Genomic DNA, 22,812 nt, shown 5'->3' with positions numbered 1-22,812 from the left:
TACCTGTCAACATAGTCATCTAGTGAATACCTGTCAACATAGTCATCTAGTGAATACCTGTCAACATAGTCATCTAGTGAATACCTGTCAACATAGTCATCTAGTGAATACCTGTCAACATAGTCATCTAGTGAATACCTGTCAACATAGTCATCTAGTGAATACCTGTCAACATAGTCATCTAGTGAATACCTGTCAACATAGTCATCTAGTGAATACCTGTCAACATAGTCATCTAGTGAATACCTGTCAACATAGTCATCTAGTGAATACCTGTCAACATAGTCATCTAGTGAATACCTGTCAACATAGTCATCTAGTGAATACCTGTCAACATAGTCATCTAGTGAATACCTGTCAACATAGTCATCTAGTGAATACCTGTCAACATAGTCATCTAGTGAATACCTGTCAACATAGTCATCTAGTGAATACCTGTCAACATAGTCATCTAGTGAATACCTGTCAACATAGTCATCTAGTGAATACCTGTCAACATAGTCATCTAGTGAATACCTGTCAACATAGTCATCTAGTGAATACCTGTCAACATAGTCATCTAGTGAATACCTGTCAACATAGTCATCTAGTGAATACCTGTCAACATAGTCATCTAGTGAATACCTGTCAACATAGTCATCTAGTGAATACCTGTCAACATAGTCATCTAGTGAATACCTGTCAACATAGTCATCTAGTGAATACCTGTCAACATAGTCATCTAGTGAATACCTGTCAACATAGTCATCTAGTGAATACCTGTCAACATAGTCATCTAGTGAATACCTGTCAACATAGTCATCTAGTGAATACCTGTCAACATAGTCATCTAGTGAATACCTGTCAACATAGTCATCTAGTGAATACCTGTCAACATCATCTAGTCATCTAGTGAATACATCTGTCAACATAGTCATCTAGTGAATACCTGTCAACATAGTCATCTAGTGAATACCTGTCAACATAGTCATCTAGTGAATACCTGTCAACATAGTCATCTAGTGAATACCATCTAGTGAATCAACATAGTCATCTAGTGAATACCTGTCAACATAGTCATCTAGTGAATACCTGTCAACATAGTCATCTAGTGAATACCTGTCAACATAGTCATCTAGTGAATACCTGTCAACATAGTCATCTAGTGAATACCTGTCAACATAGTCATCTAGTGAATACCTGTCAACATAGTCATCTAGTGAATACCTGTCAACATAGTCATCTAGTGAATACCTGTCAACATAGTCATCTAGTGAATACCTGTCAACATAGTCATCTAGTGAATACCTGTCAACATAGTCATCTAGTGAATACCTGTCAACATAGTCATCTAGTGAATACCTGTCAACATAGTCATCTAGTGAATACCTGTCAACATAGTCATCTAGTGAATACCTGTCAACATAGTCATCTAGTGAATACCTGTCAACATAGTCATCTAGTGAATACCTGTCAACATAGTCATCTAGTGAATACCTGTCAACATAGTCATCTAGTGAATACCTGTCAACATAGTCATCTAGTGAATACCTGTCAACATAGTCATCTAGTGAATACCTGTCAACATAGTCATCTAGTGAATACCTGTCAACATAGTCATCTAGTGAATACCTGTCAACATAGTCATCTAGTGAATACCTGTCAACATAGTCATCTAGTGAATACCTGTCAACATAGTCATCTAGTGAATACCTGTCAACATAGTCATCTAGTGAATACCTGTCAACATAGTCATCTAGTGAATACCTGTCAACATAGTCATCTAGTGAATACCTGTCAACATAGTCATCTAGTGAATACCTGTCAACATAGTCATCTAGTGAATACCTGTCAACATAGTCATCTAGTGAATACCTGTCAACATAGTCATCTAGTGAATACCTGTCAACATAGTCATCTAGTGAATACCTGTCAACATAGTCATCTAGTGAATACCTGTCAACATAGTCATCTAGTGAATACCTGTCAACATAGTCATCTAGTGAATACCTGTCAACATAGTCATCTAGTGAATACCTGTCAACATAGTCATCTAGTGAATACCTGTCAACATAGTCATCTAGTGAATACCTGTCAACATAGTCATCTAGTGAATACCTGTCAACATAGTCATCTAGTGAATACCTGTCAACATAGTCATCTAGTGAATACCTGTCAACATAGTCATCTAGTGAATACCTGTCAACATCATCTAGTGAATACCTGTCAACATAGTCATCTAGTGAATACCTGTCAACATAGTCATCTAGTGAATACCTGTCAACATAGTCATCTAGTGAATACCTGTCAACATAGTCATCTAGTGAATACCTGTCAACATAGTCATCTAGTGAATACCTGTCAACATAGTCATCTAGTGAATACCTGTCAACATAGTCATCTAGTGAATACCTGTCAACATAGTCATCTAGTGAATACCTGTCAACATAGTCATCTAGTGAATACCTGTCAACATAGTCATCTAGTGAATACCTGTCAACATAGTCATCTAGTGAATACCTGTCAACATAGTCATCTAGTGAATACCTGTCAACATAGTCATCTAGTGAATACCTGTCAACATAGTCATCTAGTGAATACCTGTCAACATAGTCATCTAGTGAATACCTGTCAACATAGTCATCTAGTGAATACCTGTCAACATAGTCATCTAGTGAATACCTGTCAACATAGTCATCTAGTGAATACCTCATCAACATAGTCATCTAGTGAATACCTGTCAACATAGTCATCTAGTGAATACCTGTCAACATAGTCATCTAGTGAATACCTGTCAACATAGTCATGTGAATACAACATAGTCATCTAGTGAATACCTGTCAACATAGTCATCTAGTGAATACCTGTCAACATAGTCATCTAGTGAATACCTGTCAACATAGTCATCTAGTGAATACCTGTCAACATAGTCATCTAGTGAATACCTGTCAACATAGTCATCTAGTGAATACCTGTCAACATAGTCATCTAGTGAATACCTGTCAACATAGTCATCTAGTGAATACCTGTCAACATAGTCATCTAGTGAATACCTGTCAACATAGTCATCTAGTGAATACCTGTCAACATATCTAGTCATCTAGTGAATACCTGTCAACATAGTCATCTAGTGAATACCTGTCAACATAGTCATCTAGTGAATACCTGTCAACATAGTCATCTAGTGAATACCTGTCAACATAGTCATCTAGTGAATACCTGTCAACATAGTCATCTGTGAATACCTGTCAACATAGTCATCTAGTGAATACCTGTCAACATAGTCATCTAGTGAATACCTGTCAACATAGTCATCTAGTGAATACCTGTCAACATAGTCATCTAGTGAATACCTGTCAACATAGTCATCTAGTGAATACCTGTCAACATAGTCATCTAGTGAATACCTGTCAACATAGTCATCTAGTGAATACCTGTCAACATAGTCATCTAGTGAATACCTGTCAACATAGTCATCTAGTGAATACCTGTCAACATAGTCATCTAGTGAATACCTGTCAACATAGTCATCTAGTGAATACCTGTCAACATAGTCATCTAGTGAATACCTGTCAACATAGTCATCTAGTGAATACCTGTCAACATAGTCATCTAGTGAATACCTGTCAACATAGTCATCTAGTGAATACCTGTCAACATAGTCATCTAGTGAATACCTGTCAACATAGTCATCTAGTGAATACCTGTCAACATAGTCATCTAGTGAATACCTGTCAACATAGTCATCTAGTGAATACCTGTCAACATAGTCATCTAGTGAATACCTGTCAACATAGTCATCTAGTGAATACCTGTCAACATAGTCATCTAGTGAATACCTGTCAACATAGTCATCTAGTGAATACCTGTCAACATAGTCATCTAGTGAATACCTGTCAACATAGTCATCTAGTGAATACCTGTCAACATAGTCATCTAGTGAATACCTGTCAACATAGTCATCTAGTGAATACCTGTCAACATAGTCATCTAGTGAATACCTGTCAACATAGTCATCTAGTGAATACCTGTCAAATCTAATACCTGTCAACATATCTCTAGTGAATACCTGTCAACATAGTCATCTAGTGAATACCTGTCAACATAGTCATCTAGTGAATACCTGTCAACATAGTCATCTAGTGAATACCTGTCAACATAGTCATCTAGTGAATACCTGTCAACATAGTCATCTAGTGAATACCTGTCAACATAGTCATCTAGTGAATACCTGTCAACATCGTCATCTAGTGAATACCTGTCAAAATAGTCATCTAGTGAATACCTGTCAACATAGTCATCTAGTGAATACCTGTCAACATCGCATCTAGTGAATACCTGTCAACATAGTCATCTAGTGAATACCTGTCAACATAGTCATCTAGTGAATACCTGTCAACATAGTCATCTAGTGAATACCTGTCAACATAGTCATCTAGTGAATACCTGTCAACATAGTCATCTAGTGAATACCTGTCAACATAGTCATCTAGTGAATACCTGTCAACATAGTCATCTAGTGAATACCTGTCAAAATAGTCATCTAGTGAATACCTGTCAACATAGTCATCTAGTGAATACCTGTCAACATAGTCATCTAGTGAATACCTGTCAACATAGTCATCTAGTGAATACCTGTCAACATGGTCATCTCGTGAATACCTGTCAACATAGTCATCTAGTGAATACCTGTCAACATAGTCATCTAGTGAATACCTGTCAACATAGTCATCTAGTGAATACCTGTCAACATAGTCATCTAGTGAATACCTGTCAACATAGTCATCTAGTGAATACCTGTCAACATAGTCATCTAGTGAATACCTGTCAACATAGTCATCTAGTGAATACCTGTCAACATAGTCATCTAGTGAATACCTGTCAACATCGTCATCTAGTGAATACCTGTCAAAATAGTCATCTAGTGAATACCTGTCAACATAGTCATCTAGTGAATACCTGTCAACATCGTCATCTAGTGAATATCTGTCAACATAGTCATCTAGTGAATACCTGTCAACATAGTCATCTAGTCAACATCTGTCAAGTGGTCATCCAGTACCTGTCAACATAGTCATCTAGTGAATACCTGTCAAAATAGTCATCTATTGAATACCTGTCAACATAGTCATCTAGTGAATATCTGTCAACATAGTCATCTAGTGAATATCTGTCAAAATAGTCATCTAGTGAATACCTGTCAACATAGTCATCTAGTGAATACCTGTCAACATCGTCATCTAGTGAATATCTGTCAACATAGTCATCTAGTGAATACCTGTCAACATAGTCATCTAGTGAATACCTGTCAAAATAGTCATCTAGTGAATACCTGTCAACATGGTCATCTAGTGAATATCTGTCAAAATAGTCATCTAGTGAATACCTGTCAAAATAGTCATCTAGTGAATACCTGTCAACATATTAATATTGTTTATAGCTGTCAACTTATTAATATTGTTAATAGCTGTCAACGTATTAATATTGTGAATACCTGGGTCTTTAAATAGCAATACCTAAACTACTACAGTAAAGTATCTGATATAACAATTCTTCAGCCAAATTTCAGTGACATAATGAGTGCAGCTGCCTGCGACACAGCTTCTCTTGAAGTTAATTACGAAGAAAATGTCTGTATTAATACAATGTGTCTCGAGAAGCATACCCGTTTCTTGAACCAATATTCCAGACAGATGGATGTTTCTGTCTGGGCGCCATTAATCTGTGAAATAGACTAAATGCAGCTTACGATGCAGCGAACAATGCACGTGCGTCTGACCATGTGCACTCAGTGACAACGCAGAAACTGATATAATAGGCTGATGTTCTGCTGACTTAATGAAACGTGGTGTTGTTTTGTTTTAGAAATAATACGGTTATCTGGTTAAGTTTCGGTATAAATTAGGTTTTGAAGGGACTCATGCTAATCGTTTATAATTTAGCAATAAATTGTGGTTCAAAGATAAGTTTGTTGTCCAATTAACGTTACGGATGAAATGGGGTATAAGCAGACTTCTGCTTGAATGTTTAGCTGCGGATAGCACACAGAGACTTCTGCATTAGTGATTAATTCTACATAAGTAATGGGTAGTGCTTAATTATATATTCCTACTTTTGTCTAATAGTAAGGATAAGTAACTTATTTGTACATTTTATAGTGTTCAGTAAAATGTAATTATCACAGTTGTACATGCTTCCTAACGTCTACAATCGACTTCAGACTAATATCATCTACAAACGGTCGTCTGATATAACTGTAAGTAAAGTATCAACTATCAAGTAAAAATATGGAAAAACTAGAATAACTGTAAGTAAAGTATCAACTATCAAGTGAAAATATGGAAAAACTAGAATAACTGTAAGTAAAGTATCAACTATCAAGTAAACATATGGAAAAACTGGAATAACTGTAAGTAAATTATCAACTATCAAGTAAAGATATGGAAAAACTAGAATAACTGTAAGTAAAGTATAAACTATCAAGTAAAGATATGGAGAAACTAGAATAACTGTAAGTAAAGTATCAACTATCAAGTAAAGATATGGAAAAACTAGAATAACTGTAAGTAAAGTATCAACTATCAAGTAAAGATATGGAAAAACTAGAATAACTGTAAGTAAAGTATCAACTATCAAGTGAAAATATGGAAAAACTAGAATAACTGTAAGTAAAGTATCAACTATCAAGTGAAAATATGGAAAAACAAGGATAACTATAAGTAAATTATCAACTATCAAGTAAACATATGGAAAAACTGGAATAACTGTAAGTAAAGTATCAACTATCAAGTAAAGATATGGAAAAACTAGAATAACTGTAAGTAAAGTATCAACTATCAAGTAAAGATATGGAAAAACTAGAATAACTGTAAGTAAAGTATCAACTATCAAGTGAAAATATGGTAAAACTAGAATAACTGTAAGTAAAGTATCAACTATCAAGTAAAGATATGGAAAAACTAGAATAACTGTAAGTAAAGTATCAACTATCAAGTAAACATATGGAAAAACTGGAATAACTGTAAGTAAAGTATCAACTATCAAGTAAAGATATGGAAAAACTAGAATAACTGTAAGTAAAGTATCAACTATCAAGTAAAGATATGGAGAAACTAGAATAACTGTAAGTAAAGTATCAACTATAAAGTGAAAATATGGAAAAACTAGAATAACTGTAAGTAAAGTATCAACTATCAAGTAAACATATGGAAAAACTAGAATAACTGTAAGTAAAGTATCAACTATCAAGTAAAGATATGGAAAAACTAGAATAACTGTAAGTAAAGTATCAACTATCAAGTGAAAATATGGAAAAACCAGAATAGCTGTGAGTAAAGTATGAGCTATCAAGTAAACATATGGAGAAACTAGAATATTTCAGTTGAAAGTAAAAATATAGTAAAAAGAAAGGTTGTCACACCTCTGAGTATCTGAGACGAGGAAAATATGACTGTTCTTGTTTCTAAGAACCGTCTGTGTGTTATCACGGAATAAGGTGTCGTTCCATTCAGAAGAGAGAACACCAACACAAGGCGTAACTTATCGTTAGAGTTTAAAAGTGTCAACAGTAGTCTTTGCTAGATTGGTTTCATTCCGTCTCTTGTGGCCGTGTTCCAAGTTGGTGTTTTCTTTGGTACCGATTGGTGGTTCTTAAGCATATAAATGAGTAATGAAAATTAATTGTATTAGTTCCGTCTCACGTTTTATCACCTGAGGACAGAGAAATCCCACAGGCATTTCTGAAGTTCTAAAACAACAATCTTAATGTATCATACACACATAGAAATACGTATATATATATATACATACAAATACATAAACCTTCAGTATGTGTGTTTTCTTTATACGTTATCACATTTTAGTCACAACCAAACTTGATGACATGAGGAAAGTCATGGGAGCTGGTTTCTCTTATATTTCATTTCTAATTTAAAAACAACTAGTGCTGTTACCTTTATCTGTTTTATTACAATTTTTAGTATTTATTTTGCTTGAAAACAACAACAACAACTAGAATAATAATTTCTTATCCTTTGTTATAAAGTAGTTTTTATTTCGCTTGTCCTTATTAGACGGGTACTCACGTATGTACCCCCATTTGTCCACCTAACACACAAACACACACATATATATATATATATCTACTCACGTGCCTAATAAATATATAGTTATTAATAACCTCTAGACTACACATTAAGTCTTCTGAATTCACTAGATAATTCTATAAAATTCGTTGTGAGGTAGAGAAATATTTTTGATTTTTTATTGTTTCTGAGCTATCTAGTGTTAATAGAAAACGCATGACACGAGTCACTTAATAACTCACACTTAGTATATCGCCCGTTGAGTGGTTCTCTGATTTCTATCACGTACTATTATTATTCAGATTCCACTTGTCTTCACTGATTCTAAATTACGTGACTTTAGTATTGTTTATCAAACAAAAAGAAAACAAATGAACCAGTTAGCGTCGTGTATATTAATAGTTATTGTTACACTAAAGGGAAATACAGAAAATACATATATTATTATCATGTCGTAACACTGATGTCAGAAGTTAAATAAAAACTTAAATCATCTAGAAGAGTTAACTTTAGAACACGCACAAAACATTCACTACATTGGTAAGTTAACTATCTTCACGAGATAGATAATTAAAGGTTTTTAACTCTACTCAACGTTTCTTAACTATACATAAAGTTCTAATTAACGTAGATGTAAGTCTAAACTCTATTAAACATTTAACTAAACATTACGTAATTGACGTAGATATAGGTTTTAACTCTACTAAACATTTCGTAACTAAACAAAACGTTGTAATTAACGTAGATACAGGTTTTAATTATACTAAACATTTCTTAGCTATAAACATAACGTTGTAATTAACCTACATATGAATTTTATCTCTACTTAAAATTTCTTTACTAAACATTACGTAATTGTCGTAGATACACGTTTCAACTCTGCTAAACATTTCTTACCTGAAATAACGCTGTATTTAACGTAGATATAGGTTTTAATTCTACTAAACATTTCCTAACTGTACATTACGTAATTGATGTAGATGCACGTTTCAACAATACGAAACATTTCTTGACTAAACATAATATTGTAATTAACGTAGATACAGGTTACAACTCTACTAAGCATATCTTAACTAAATATACCTTTATAATTAACGTAGATATAGGATTTAACTGTACTAAGCCTTTCTTAATAAAATAAAATGTTCAAATTAACGTAGATATAGTTTTTTAAATCTGCTAAACATTTCTTAACTAATCATAATGTTGTAATTAGAGTAAATATAGGTTTTATCTCTACTAAACATGTTTTAACGAAAAATTATGTAATTTGTGTATATATACCTTTTAACTCTACTAAACATTTCTTAACTAAACATAACGTTGTAATTAACGTACATGTAAGTTTTATCTCCACTAAGCATTTTTTAACAAAATAAAATGTTCTAATTAACGTAGATATAGGTTTTAACTCTACTAAACAGTTTTTAACTGAACATAATGTTGTAATTACCGTAGATATATGTTTGTACTCTACTAAATATATCTTCACCAAACACAATGTTGTAATTAACGTAGATATAGGTTTTTTACGTTCCTAATTATTTCTTAACTAATCACCATGCTATTTTTAATATAGATATAGGTTCTAACTCTACTAACCATTTCTTAACTAAAATTAATGTTGAAACAAATGTAGATATTGGTATTATTTCAACTAAACATATCCTATGTAAAAATTATGTTGTAACTAACGTAGATATAGGTTTTGACTCTATTAACCATTTCTTAACTAAACATAGTGTCGGAATTACCTTAGATGTAGAATTTAACTCTAATAAAATCTCGTGTCTTAACTGAACATAATGTTGTTATTTACGTAGATAAACATTTTAACTTTACTAAGCATTTCGTAACTAATCATAATGTTGTAATTAACGTAGATAACGGTTTTAACTGTACTAAACATTTCTAAACAAAGCGTAATGTTGTAAATCACGTAGATAACGGTTTTACTTCTAGTAAGCATCTCTTAACTAAACATAATGTTGTAATTCAGGTAAAAATAAGTTTTTACACTACTAAACATTTTAAAACTAAACACATTGTTGTCACTTACGTAGATATACATCTTACCTCTACTAAACATTTCTTAATTAAACATAATGTTGTAATTAACTTAGATATAGTTTTTAATTATGCTAAAATGTCATGTCTTAAGTAAACACTATGTTGTAACTAACGTAGTTATAGGCTTTAAGTCCACTAAACATTTCTTAACCAAAAATAATGTTATAATTAACGTAGATATAGCAACTCTACTAAACATTTGTTGACTAAAAATAATGTTGTAATTAGCGAAGATATAGGTTATAACTGTACTAAACACTTTTTAACTAAAAATTATGTACTTAACGTAGATAAAGGTTTTAACTCTACTAAACATTTCTAATTCAAGATGACGTTGTAATTAACGAAGACGTAGATTTTACCTGTACTAAACAATTTTTAAATGAACATATCGTTGTATTTATCGTTAATATATGTTTTAACTCCACTAAACATTTCTTAACTAAACATTATCTCTTTCGCGAAGGTATACGTTTTAACTCTACAAAACATTTCTAAACAGAACATAACATAACATAGTAATTAACATAGATATAGGTTTTAACTCTGGTAAAATCTCTTGTTTTATCTGAACATAATATTGTAATTAACGAAGATATAAATTTTAACTATGCTAAACATGTCGTGTCTTAACTAAACGCTATGTTGTAACTAATGTATACACAGGTTTTAAGTCTGCTAAACATTTGTTAACCAAACATAATGTTGTAATTAACGTAGATATAGATGTTAGCTCTACTAAACATTTGTTGACTAAAAATAATATTGCAATTAACGTATGTATAAGTGTTAACTGTACAGAACCTTTTTTAACTAAAAATTATGTAATTGACGTGGATGTACGTTTTAACTCTACTAAACATTTCATAACTAAACATAACGTTGTAATTAACGTAAGTGTAGGTTTTATTTCTACTAAGCATTTCTTAAGAAAACATAATGTTCTAATGAATGTAGATATAGGTTTTTACTATATTAAACTTTTCTCAACTAAATATAATGTTGTAATTATTGTAGATATAGGGTTTAACAATACTAAACATTTCTTAACTGAACATAATGTTGTAATTAACGTAAATATAGGTTTTTACTCTACTAAACATTTTTTAACTAATCACCATGTTATTATTAATATAGATATAAGTTCTAACTCTCCTAAATATTTCTTAATTAAAAATAGCGTTCAAACTAACGTAGATATAGGTTTTAACTCTACTAAAATCTCGTGTCTTAACTGAACATAACATTGTAATTAAAGCACATATAGGTTTTAACTCTACTAAACATCTCGTGTCTTATCGAAACATAATGTTGTAATTAACGTAGATATAGGTTTTAACTGTATTAAGCATTTCTTAACTAATCATAATGTTGTAATTATCGTAAATATAGATTTTAACACCACTAAACATTTCTTATTTAAACATTATGTATTTGACATAGCTGTACCTTTCAACTCTTAACATTTCTTAACTAAACATAATGTTTTAATGAACGTAGATATGTTTTAACTGTACTAAACATTTCTTATCCAAGAAAAATGTTGTAATTAACGTAGATACAGGTTTTAACTCTACTAAGCATTTTTTAACTAAACATAATGTTGTAATTAACGTACAGTTACCACAGAAAGTGTTCGTACCCCTGCGTCGTGAGTAGTATTTTCCTTATAACTTAAAAAATATAACTATTAGGATAATGAAAGAATAGTATATTATAAATATTATACTAACACACATCTACATAAACTGTATGTAAATTGAGCAACAAATAAACTGTTTATAAATAAATAACCAAACATAGAAGGGACAGAAAGTGTTCGTGCGCCTACTTTAATGGTCAGTTGTATAGCCTTTTAGATGAATTACTTGGCTCAATCTCTCATCATAGCCCTCCATGATCGTTTGACAGTACTCGACTGGTATTTTCTTCCATTCTTCTTTACAGAAGGCCTCCAACTCTTCCAAGTTTTTCGGATGACGCTGATGAACCCTGGTCTTCAATTCATGCCAAACGCTTTCAATTGGGTTGAGATCGGGTGACTGCGATGGCCACTCCAGAACGCTTATATGGTTCCTCTGCAACCAGGATTGCACATATTTCGATGTGTGCTTAGGGTCATTGTCGTGCTGGAAGATCCAACGACGCCAAAGCCACAAGTTCCGAGCATCATTCTTGATATAAGTTCCTAATATATCAACATACTCTTCTTTTTTTCATGATTCCGTTGACGCGGTGAAGGCTGCCTACACCAGAAGAGTGAAGGAACCCCATAGCATGATCAAGCCACTTCTGTGTTTAACTGTAGGGATGGTTTTCTTTGGAAGATTTCGTTCCCCCTTCTTACGGAAAATGTAGCGAACATCATTGTGGCTGAAAAGCTCGATTTTAGTCTCGTCTGATTAAAGAATACTCTTCCAATAGGTAAAGGTTTTATCTACATGTTTTCTTGCATACCTCAATCGTGCTTCTAAATAAACAGGCTTTAAATATGGAGTTCTACGAGGACGACATGTTTTGAATCAGAAGAGCGTAACATGTTCGTAACTGTAGATGTGCTTACTTCAACCTCAGTTTCCCTTACTACTTTCTGTATGTCATGACGTGTTAAACGATGGTCCTTAGTAACTTGTCTGAGAACCTTCCTCTTGGTTCTCTATGGAATTTTGGTGGGGCGTCCGGAACGAGGTAGGTTAGCAGTTGATCCTGTAAGCTTAAACTTGGCAATTATGCTTTGAACAGTAGATTTCGGCACATTAAGTTGTGTAGCAATACCGGAAAGAGACCCACGAGACTTGTATGTTACAATAATTCGTTTTTTTAAATCACTGGACAGTTGTTTCTTGTTCGCCATGATGACCAAGCAGATAATGACGGTGACGGTGCTAAATTGCCGGAAGTACATTTTTTGCTGGCTAAATTCCAATAATTATGAAGCCAGTGTCTAGTTCTGGAATGGTATAATGTAGTTTATTCGCCAAAATTATGCTCACCAGATAAAATTAACGAGAAATCAGACAAAATAAAACAATACTTCGTAAACATCAATTAGTTTCCCCCACGAACCGTAGAAAACATTATACGCACACACCTGGACAGAAAGCAAAATCATCCAACAAAAGTAAATATATCTCACGAATCAAAAAATCACGAAACCATATATTGCTGCATACCATATATTCCCGACATCAGCAGAAAAATAACCAACATTTGGCAAAAACTAGAAACAAAATATGACATTCCAGTTAATACTAAATTTATTCAGAAACCAGGCACAAAATAAGGTTTATACTATGTAAAAACTACACTGACAAACACAACACCAACATTATTTATAAAATACAACGTGATAACTGCCACGACTTCTATATTGGAGAAACAAGTAAAATAATGGAAACCAGATACGTTTTTGAACACTGCAAATCAAATAAACACAACATAACCACATAAAACACCCAAATACTAAATATAGAAACAAACAAACGCAAAATTAAAGAAGCTTTACTTATACAACAACTCAAGCCCAAAATAAACCAATACAAAGGAACACCTTTATACCTATACTGATAAATATAATCAAACATCTACGCACGCCCTCTACATTCCTATACTCAGTTACACAACCGCCTTCAAACATGTGGTCAGCTACCGGTCAGTTACCTCTTTCTTTGTGAACCTGACGATGACCGAAGAAGGTGGAAACGTTGTTCGCTCCTCTACGTAAAATACTTTCTCAACTCAAACGAGCCGTTTTTACATATATACGAACATAATGTTGTAACTAACGTAGATATAGGTTTTAACTCTACTAACCATTTCTGAAGTAAAAATAATTTTGTACCTAATGTAGATATAGGTTTTATCTCTACTAAAATTTCTTACTTAAACATAATGTTGTAACTGACGTTGATAAAGGTTTTAATTGTTCTTAGAATTTCTGAAATAAACATAATGTAGCTATCTGAGGTTAAAGTATTTAAACTCTGTTGTACGTTTAGTGTTATAAATGAAGACAGTGAACACTCCTCAGAGTTTTGAAATAGAAGACATGGTTTTCAGATACTGAAATGGGTTGTCCGTTCTGAAGAAATAAGCTATGATTCAGCCAATGGGACCAATTTTCACGATTACATCTCGTGCAGACCTTCAAAGTTTATAAGTTTGCAGTCAGGTGAAAGCCACCCTTTCTTTCCGGATCTCGTGCGCACGTTATGCTGTAAGTGTGGGCCCCAAAATGTCATATTTAGTTTATTTTTCACAAAATTATGAGAATGACTCCGGAATGAAAAGTGTGCAAACAACAATAAAAACATTTTTGTGGCATAAAAACTGGTGTTACGTTACTCATGAACAGAAGCTTGTTTCTTTGATTTTTAAAAAGGTTTAAACAGCTGTAAGCTCATGAAACTTAACGGACAACAACTGTCAGTGTTAGAAACATCGGACAATGTTTCTCTTTGGCCTTTAGTCCTCTACAAGTGTTTTTCTACAGCTGTCAGTTGTAGTCCATTAAACTAAATTTCATCATGAATACTCTGTTTAAACAAGCTATCGAAAAATAAACTTATAAACGTCAATATATAATGTAGAAAATGATTAATGTTTGGTGAGAAATACGAATGTCTAATATACGAAAGTGTTACTGATAAAGTTGTGTTAATAATTTACCTTTCAGGTATTAGAATATGTGTTATTAGGGTCTGTATGGCACAGAAAAATGGATTTATTCAACGCTTGATTATGTCCTTAAACTTAAATGAAATTCATAATACGGAATTTTTAGGTATTCTGATATCCCTATAAGTGAAGCTTATTTGTACTTTATAAATCCAGTTCTGCCTTTGGTTCCTTTAATGATTGTGTGCCCATGGTATCATACAACTATCTACTCTGATAAGTGTGTTAACACACTTCTGACTGTACCAACATGAACCATGTAGTTAACATTATGATAAACTAACTTTGCACAGACCTTGTGAGAAACGTGGTGGAATAGTAGAGTTATGGTAAGTCTTGTAGAAACATGGTGACATACTAGAATTGTGGTAAGTCTTGTGGAAAACATGGTGACATACTAGAGTTATGGTAAGTCTTGTGGAAAACATGGTGACATACTAGAGTTATGGTAAGTCTTGTGAGAAACGTGGTGATATAATAGAGTTATGGTAAGTCTTGTGGAAAACATGGTGATATACTAGAATTGTGGTAAGTCTTGTGGAAAACATGGTGACATACTAGAGTTATGGAAAGTCTTGTAGAAAACATGGTGACATACTAGAGTTATGGTAAGTCTTGTGGAAAACATGGTGACATACTAGAGTTATGGTAAGTCTTGTAGGAAACATGGTGACATGCTAGAGTTATGGTAAGTCTTGTGAGATACATGGTGACATCACAGAAAAGATGTGGATATTATTCTGAAAATTTCTATGACAAACAATTGTATACCTCTGTTGGGGTTATTTAGCTGATAGGTAACCTTAACTTAGTAAAATTATTACTATTTAGGTGATAGGTAACCTTAACTTAATAAAATTATTACTATTTAGGTGATAGGTAACCTTAACTTAGTAAAATTATTAGTATTTAAGTGATAGGTAACCTTAACTTAGTAAAATTATTACTATTTAGGTGATAGGTAACCTTAACTTAGTAAAATTATTACTATTTAGGTGATAGGTAACCTTAACTTAGTAAAATTATTACTATTTAGGTGATAGGTAACCTTAACTTAGTAAAATTATTACTATTTAAGTGATAGGTAACCTTAACTTAGTAAAATTATTACTATTTAGCTGATAGGTAACCTCAACTCAGTAAAATTATTACTATTTGGTTGATGGGTAACCTTAACTTAGTAAAATTATTACTATGTAAGTGATGGGTAACCTTAACTTATTAAAATTATTACTATTTGGGTGATAGGTAACCTTAACTTCGTAAAATTATTACTATTTAGCTGATGGGTAATCTCAACTTAGTAAAATTATTACTATTTGGCTGGTGGGTAACCTTAACTTAGTAAAATTATTACTATTTGGTTGATGGGTAACCTCAACTTAGTAAAATTATTACTATATAGCTGGTGGGTAACCTTAACTTAGTAAAATTATTACTATTTAGCTGATGGGTAACCTTAACTTAGTAAAATTATTACTATTTAGCTGATGGGTAACCTCAACTTAGTAAAATTATTACTATTTAAGTGATATGTAACCTTAACTTAGAAAATTATTACTATTTGGCTGATGGGTAACCTTAACTTAGTAAAATTATTACTATTTGGGTGATGGGTAACCTTAACTTAGTAAAATTATTACTATTTGGCTGATGGGTAATCTTAACTTAGTAAAATTATTACTATTTGGCTGATAGGTAACCTAACTTTGTAAAATTATTACTATTTGGGTAATAGGTAACCTTAACTTAGTAAAATTATTACTATTTGGCTGGTGGGTAACCTTAACTTAGTAAAACTATTACTATTTGGCTGGTGGGTAACCTTAACTTAGTAAAATTATTACTATGTAAGGTGATGGGTAACCTTAACTTCGTAAAATTATTACTATTTAGCTGATGGGTAACCTCAACTTAGTAAAATTATGACTATTTGGCTGATGGGTAACCTTAACTTTGTAAAATTATTACTATTTGGGTGATGGGTAACCTTAACTTAGTAAAATTATTACTATTTGGCTGGTGGGTAACCTTAACTTAGTAAAACTATTACTATTTGGCTGGTGGGTAACCTTAACTTAGTAAAATTATTACTATTTAGCTGATATGTAACCTTAACTTTGTAAAATTATTACTATTTGGGTGATGGGTAACCTTAACTTAGTAAAATTATTACTATGTAAGTGATAGGTAACCTTAACTTCGTAAAATTATTACTATTTACCTGATAAGTAACCTCAACTTAGTAAAATTATGACTATTTGGCTGATGGGTAACCTTAACTTTGTAAAATTATTACTATTTGGGTGATGGGTAACCTTAACTTAGTAAAACTATTACTATTTAGCTGGTGGGTAACCTTAACTTAGTAAAATTATTACTATTTAGCTGATATGTAACCTTAACTTAGTAAAATTATTACTATTTGGCTGATGGGTAACCTTAACTTTGTAAAATTATTACTATTTGGGTGATGGGTAACCTTAACTTTGTAAAATTATTACTATTTGGGTGATGGGTAACCTTAACTTAGTAAAATTATTACTATTTAGCTGGTGGGTAACCTTAACTTAGTAAAATTATTACTATTTAGCTGATGGGTAACCTTAACTTAGTAAAATTATTACTATTTGGCTGATGGGTAACCTTAACTTTGTAAAATTATTACTATTTGGGTGATGGGTAACCTTAACTTAGTAAAATTATTACTATTTAGCTGATGGGTAACCTCAACATAGTAAAATTATTACTATTTGGCTGGTGGGTAACCTTAACTTAGTAAAATTATTACTATTTGGCTGATGGGTAATCTTAACTTAGTAAAATTATTACTATTTAGCTGATAGGTAACCTTAACTTAGTAAAATTATTACTATTTAGCTGATGGGTAACCTTAACTTAGTAAAATTATTACTATTTGGGTGATGGGTAACCTTAACTTAGTAAAATTATTACTATTTCGCTGATGGGTAATCTTAACTTAGTAAAATTATTACTATTTGGCTTATGGGTAACCTTAACTTAGTAAAATTATTACTATGTAAGTGATAGGTAACCTTAACTTCGTAAAATTATTACTATTTAGCTGATGGGTAACCTCAACTTAGTAAAATTATGACTATTTAGCTGGTGGGTAACCTTAACTTTGTAAAATTATTACTATTTGGGTGATGGGTAACCTTAACTTCGTAAAATTATTACTATTTGGCTGGTGGGTAACCTTAACTTAGTAAAACTATTACTATTTAGCTGATGGGTAACCTTAACTTAGTAAAATTATTACTATTTAGGTGATAGGTAACCTTAACTTAATAAAATTATTACTATTTGGGTGATGGGTAACCTTAACTTAGTAAAATTATTAGTATTTAAGTGATGGGTAACCTTAACTTAGTAAAATTATTACTATTTGGGTGATGGGTAACCTTAACTTAGTAAAATTATTACTATTTGGGTGATGGGTAACTTTAACTTAGTAAAATTATTACTATTTGGGTGATGGGTAACCTTAACTTAGTAAAATTATTACTATTTAAGTGATGGGTAACCTTAACTTAGTAAAATTATTACTATGTAAGTGATGGGTAACCTTAACTTATTAAAATTATTACTATTTGGGTGATGGGTAACCTTAACTTCGTGAAATTATTACTATTTGGCTGATGGGTAATCTCAACTTAGTAAAATTATTACTATTTGGCTGGTGGGTAACCTTAACTTAGTAAAATTATTACTATTTGGTTGATGGGTAACCTCAACTTAGTAAAATTATTACTATATGGCTGGTGGGTAACCTTAACTTAGTAAAATTATTACTATTTGGCTGATGGGTAACCTTAACTTAGTAAAATTATTACTATTTGGCTGATGGGTAACCTTAACTTAGTAAAATTATTACTATTTGGCTGGTGGGTAACCTTAACTTAGTAAAACTATTACTATTTGGCTGGTGGGTAACCTTAACTTAGTAAAATTATTACTATTTAGCTGATATGTAACCTTAACTTTGTAAAATTATTACTATTTGGGTGATGGGTAACCTTAACTTAGTAAAATTATTACTATGTAAGTGATAGGTAACCTTAACTTCGTAAAATTATTACTATTTACCTGATAAGTAACCTCAACTTAGTAAAATTATGACTATTTAGCTGATGGGTAACCTTAACTTTGTAAAATTATTACTATTTGGGTGATGGGTAACCTTAACTTAGTAAAACTATTACTATTTAGCTGGTGGGTAACCTTAACTTAGTAAAATTATTACTATTTAGCTGATATGTAACCTTAACTTAGTAAAATTATTACTATTTAGCTGATGGGTAACCTTAACTTTGTAAAATTATTACTATTTGGGTGATGGGTAACCTTAACTTTGTAAAATTATTACTATTTGGGTGATGGGTAACCTTAACTTAGTAAAATTATTACTATTTGGCTGGTAGGTAACCTTAACTTAGTAAAATTATTACTATTTGGCTGATGGGTAACCTTAACTTAGTAAAATTATTACTATTTAGCTGATGGGTAACCTTAACTTTGTAAAATTATTACTATTTGGGTGATGGGTAACCTTAACTTAGTAAAATTATTACTATTTAGCTGATGGGTAACCTCAACATAGTAAAATTATTACTATTTAGCTGGTGGGTAACCTTAACTTAGTAAAATTATTACTATTTAGCTGATGGGTAATCTTAACTTAGTAAAATTATTACTATTTAGCTGATGGGTAACCTCAACTTAATAAAATTATTACTATTTAAGTGATATGTAACCTTAACTTAGAAAAATTATTACTATTTGGCTGATAGGTAACCTTAACTTAGTAAAATTATTACTATTTGGGTGATGGGTAACCTTAACTTAGTAAAATTATTACTATTTCGCTGATGGGTAATCTTAACTTAGTAAAATTATTACTATTTGGCTTATGGGTAACCTTAACTTAGTAAAATTATTACTATGTAAGTGATAGGTAACCTTAACTTCGTAAAATTATTACTATTTAGCTGATGGGTAACCTCAACTTAGTAAAATTATGACTATTTAGCTGGTGGGTAACCTTAACTTTGTAAAATTATTACTATTTAGCTGGTAGGTAACCTTAACTTTGTAAAATTATTACTATTTGGGTGATGGGTAACCTTAACTTCGTAAAATTATTACTATTTAGGCTGGTGGGTAACCTTAACTTAGTAAAACTATTACTATTTAGCTGATGGGTAACCTTAACTTAGTAAAATTATTACTATTTGGGTGATAGGTAACCTTAACTTAATAAAATTATTACTATTTGGGTGATGGGTAACCTTAACTTAGTAAAATTATTAGTATTTAAGTGATGGGTAACCTTAACTTAGTAAAATTATTACTATTTGGGTGATAGGTAACCTTAACTTAGTAAAATTATTACTATTTGGGTGATAGGTAACCTTAACTTAGTAAAATTATTACTATTTGGGTGATGGGTAACCTTAACTTAGTAAAATTATTACTATTTAAGTGATGGGTAACCTTAACTTAGTAAAATTATTACTATGTAAGTGATAGGTAACCTTAACTTATTAAAATTATTACTATTTGGGTGATAGGTAACCTTAACTTCGTAAAATTATTACTATTTAGCTGATGGGTAATCTCAACTTAGTAAAATTATTACTATTTAGCTGGTGGGTAACCTTAACTTAGTAAAATTATTACTATTTGGTTGATAGGTAACCTCAACTTAGTAAAATTATTACTATATAGCTGGTAGGTAACCTTAACTTAGTAAAATTATTACTATTTAGCTGATGGGTAACCTTAACTTAGTAAAATTATTACTATTTGGCTGATGGGTAACCTCAACTTAGTAAAATTATTACTATTTAAGTGATATGTAACCTTAACTTAGAAAAATTATTACTATTTAGCTGATAGGTAACCTTAACTTAGTAAAATTATTACTATTTAGGTGATAGGTAACCTTAACTTAGTAAAATTATTACTATTTAGCTGATGGGTAATCTTAACTTAGTAAAATTATTACTATTTAGCTGATGGGTAACCTTAACTTTGTAAAATTATTACTATTTAGGTAATAGGTAACCTTAACTTAGTAAAATTATTACTATTTAGCTGGTAGGTAACCTTAACTTAGTAAAACTATTACTATTTAGCTGGTAGGTAACCTTAACTTAGTAAAATTATTACTATGTAAGTGATGGGTAACCTTAACTTCGTAAAATTATTACTATTTAGCTGATAGGTAACCTCAACTTAGTAAAATTATGACTATTTAGCTGATAGGTAACCTTAACTTTGTAAAATTATTACTATTTGGGTGATAGGTAACCTTAACTTAGTAAAATTATTACTATTTGGCTGGTGGGTAACCTTAACTTAGTAAAACTATTACTATTTGGCTGGTAGGTAACCTTAACTTAGTAAAATTATTACTATTTAGCTGATATGTAACCTTAACTTTGTAAAATTATTACTATTTGGGTGATAGGTAACCTTAACTTAGTAAAATTATTACTATGTAAGTGATAGGTAACCTTAACTTCGTAAAATTATTACTATTTAGCTGATAAGTAACCTCAACTTAGTAAAATTATGACTATTTAGCTGATGGGTAACCTTAACTTTGTAAAATTATTACTATTTGGGTGATGGGTAACCTTAACTTAGTAAAATTATTACTATTTAGCTGGTAGGTAACCTTAACTTAGTAAAACTATTACTATTTAGCTGGTAGGTAACCTCAACTTAATAAAATTATTACTATTTAAGTGATATGTAACCTTAACTTAGAAAAATTATTACTATTTAGCTGATAGGTAACCTTAACTTAGTAAAATTATTACTATTTAGGTGATAGGTAACCTTAACTTAGTAAAATTATTACTATTTCGCTGATAGGTAATCTTAACTTAGTAAAATTATTACTATTTAGCTTATAGGTAACCTTAACTTAGTAAAATTATTACTATGTAAGTGATAGGTAACCTTAACTTCGTAAAATTATTACTATTTAGCTGATGGGTAACCTCAACTTAGTAAAATTATGACTATTTAGCTGGTGGGTAACCTTAACTTTGTAAAATTATTACTATTTGGGTGATAGGTAACCTTAACTTCGTAAAATTATTACTATTTAGCTGGTAGGTAACCTTAACTTAGTAAAACTATTACTATTTAGCTGATAGGTAACCTTAACTTAGTAAAATTATTACTATTTAGGTGATAGGTAACCTTAACTTAATAAAATTATTACTATTTAGGTGATAGGTAACCTTAACTTAGTAAAATTATTAGTATTTAAGTGATAGGTAACCTTAACTTAGTAAAATTATTACTATTTAGGTGATAGGTAACCTTAACTTAGTAAAATTATTACTATTTAGGTGATAGGTAACCTTAACTTAGTAAAATTATTACTATTTAGGTGATAGGTAACCTTAACTTAGTAAAATTATTACTATTTAAGTGATAGGTAACCTTAACTTAGTAAAATTATTACTATTTAGCTGATAGGTAACCTCAACTCAGTAAAATTATTACTATTTAGTTGATAGGTAACCTTAACTTAGTAAAATTATTACTATGTAAGTGATAGGTAACCTTAACTTATTAAAATTATTACTATTTAGGTGATAGGTAACCTTAACTTCGTAAAATTATTACTATTTAGCTGATAGGTAATCTCAACTTAGTAAAATTATTACTATTTAGCTGGTAGGTAACCTTAACTTAGTAAAATTATTACTATTTAGTTGATAGGTAACCTCAACTTAGTAAAATTATTACTATATAGCTGGTAGGTAACCTTAACTTAGTAAAATTATTACTATTTAGCTGATAGGTAACCTTAACTTAGTAAAATTATTACTATTTAGCTGATAGGTAACCTTAACTTAGTAAAATTATTACTATTTAGCTGGTAGGTAACCTTAACTTAGTAAAACTATTACTATTTAGCTGGTAGGTAACCTTAACTTAGTAAAATTATTACTAT

The sequence above is a fragment of the Tachypleus tridentatus genome, chromosome 2 (genome assembly GCF_004210375.1).
Source record: "Tachypleus tridentatus isolate NWPU-2018 chromosome 2, ASM421037v1, whole genome shotgun sequence".
NCBI classification, from domain to species: Eukaryota; Metazoa; Arthropoda; class Merostomata; order Xiphosura; family Limulidae; genus Tachypleus; species Tachypleus tridentatus.
The sequence above is the reverse complement of the archived record's forward strand: the minus strand, read 5'-3'. Positions refer to the sequence as shown.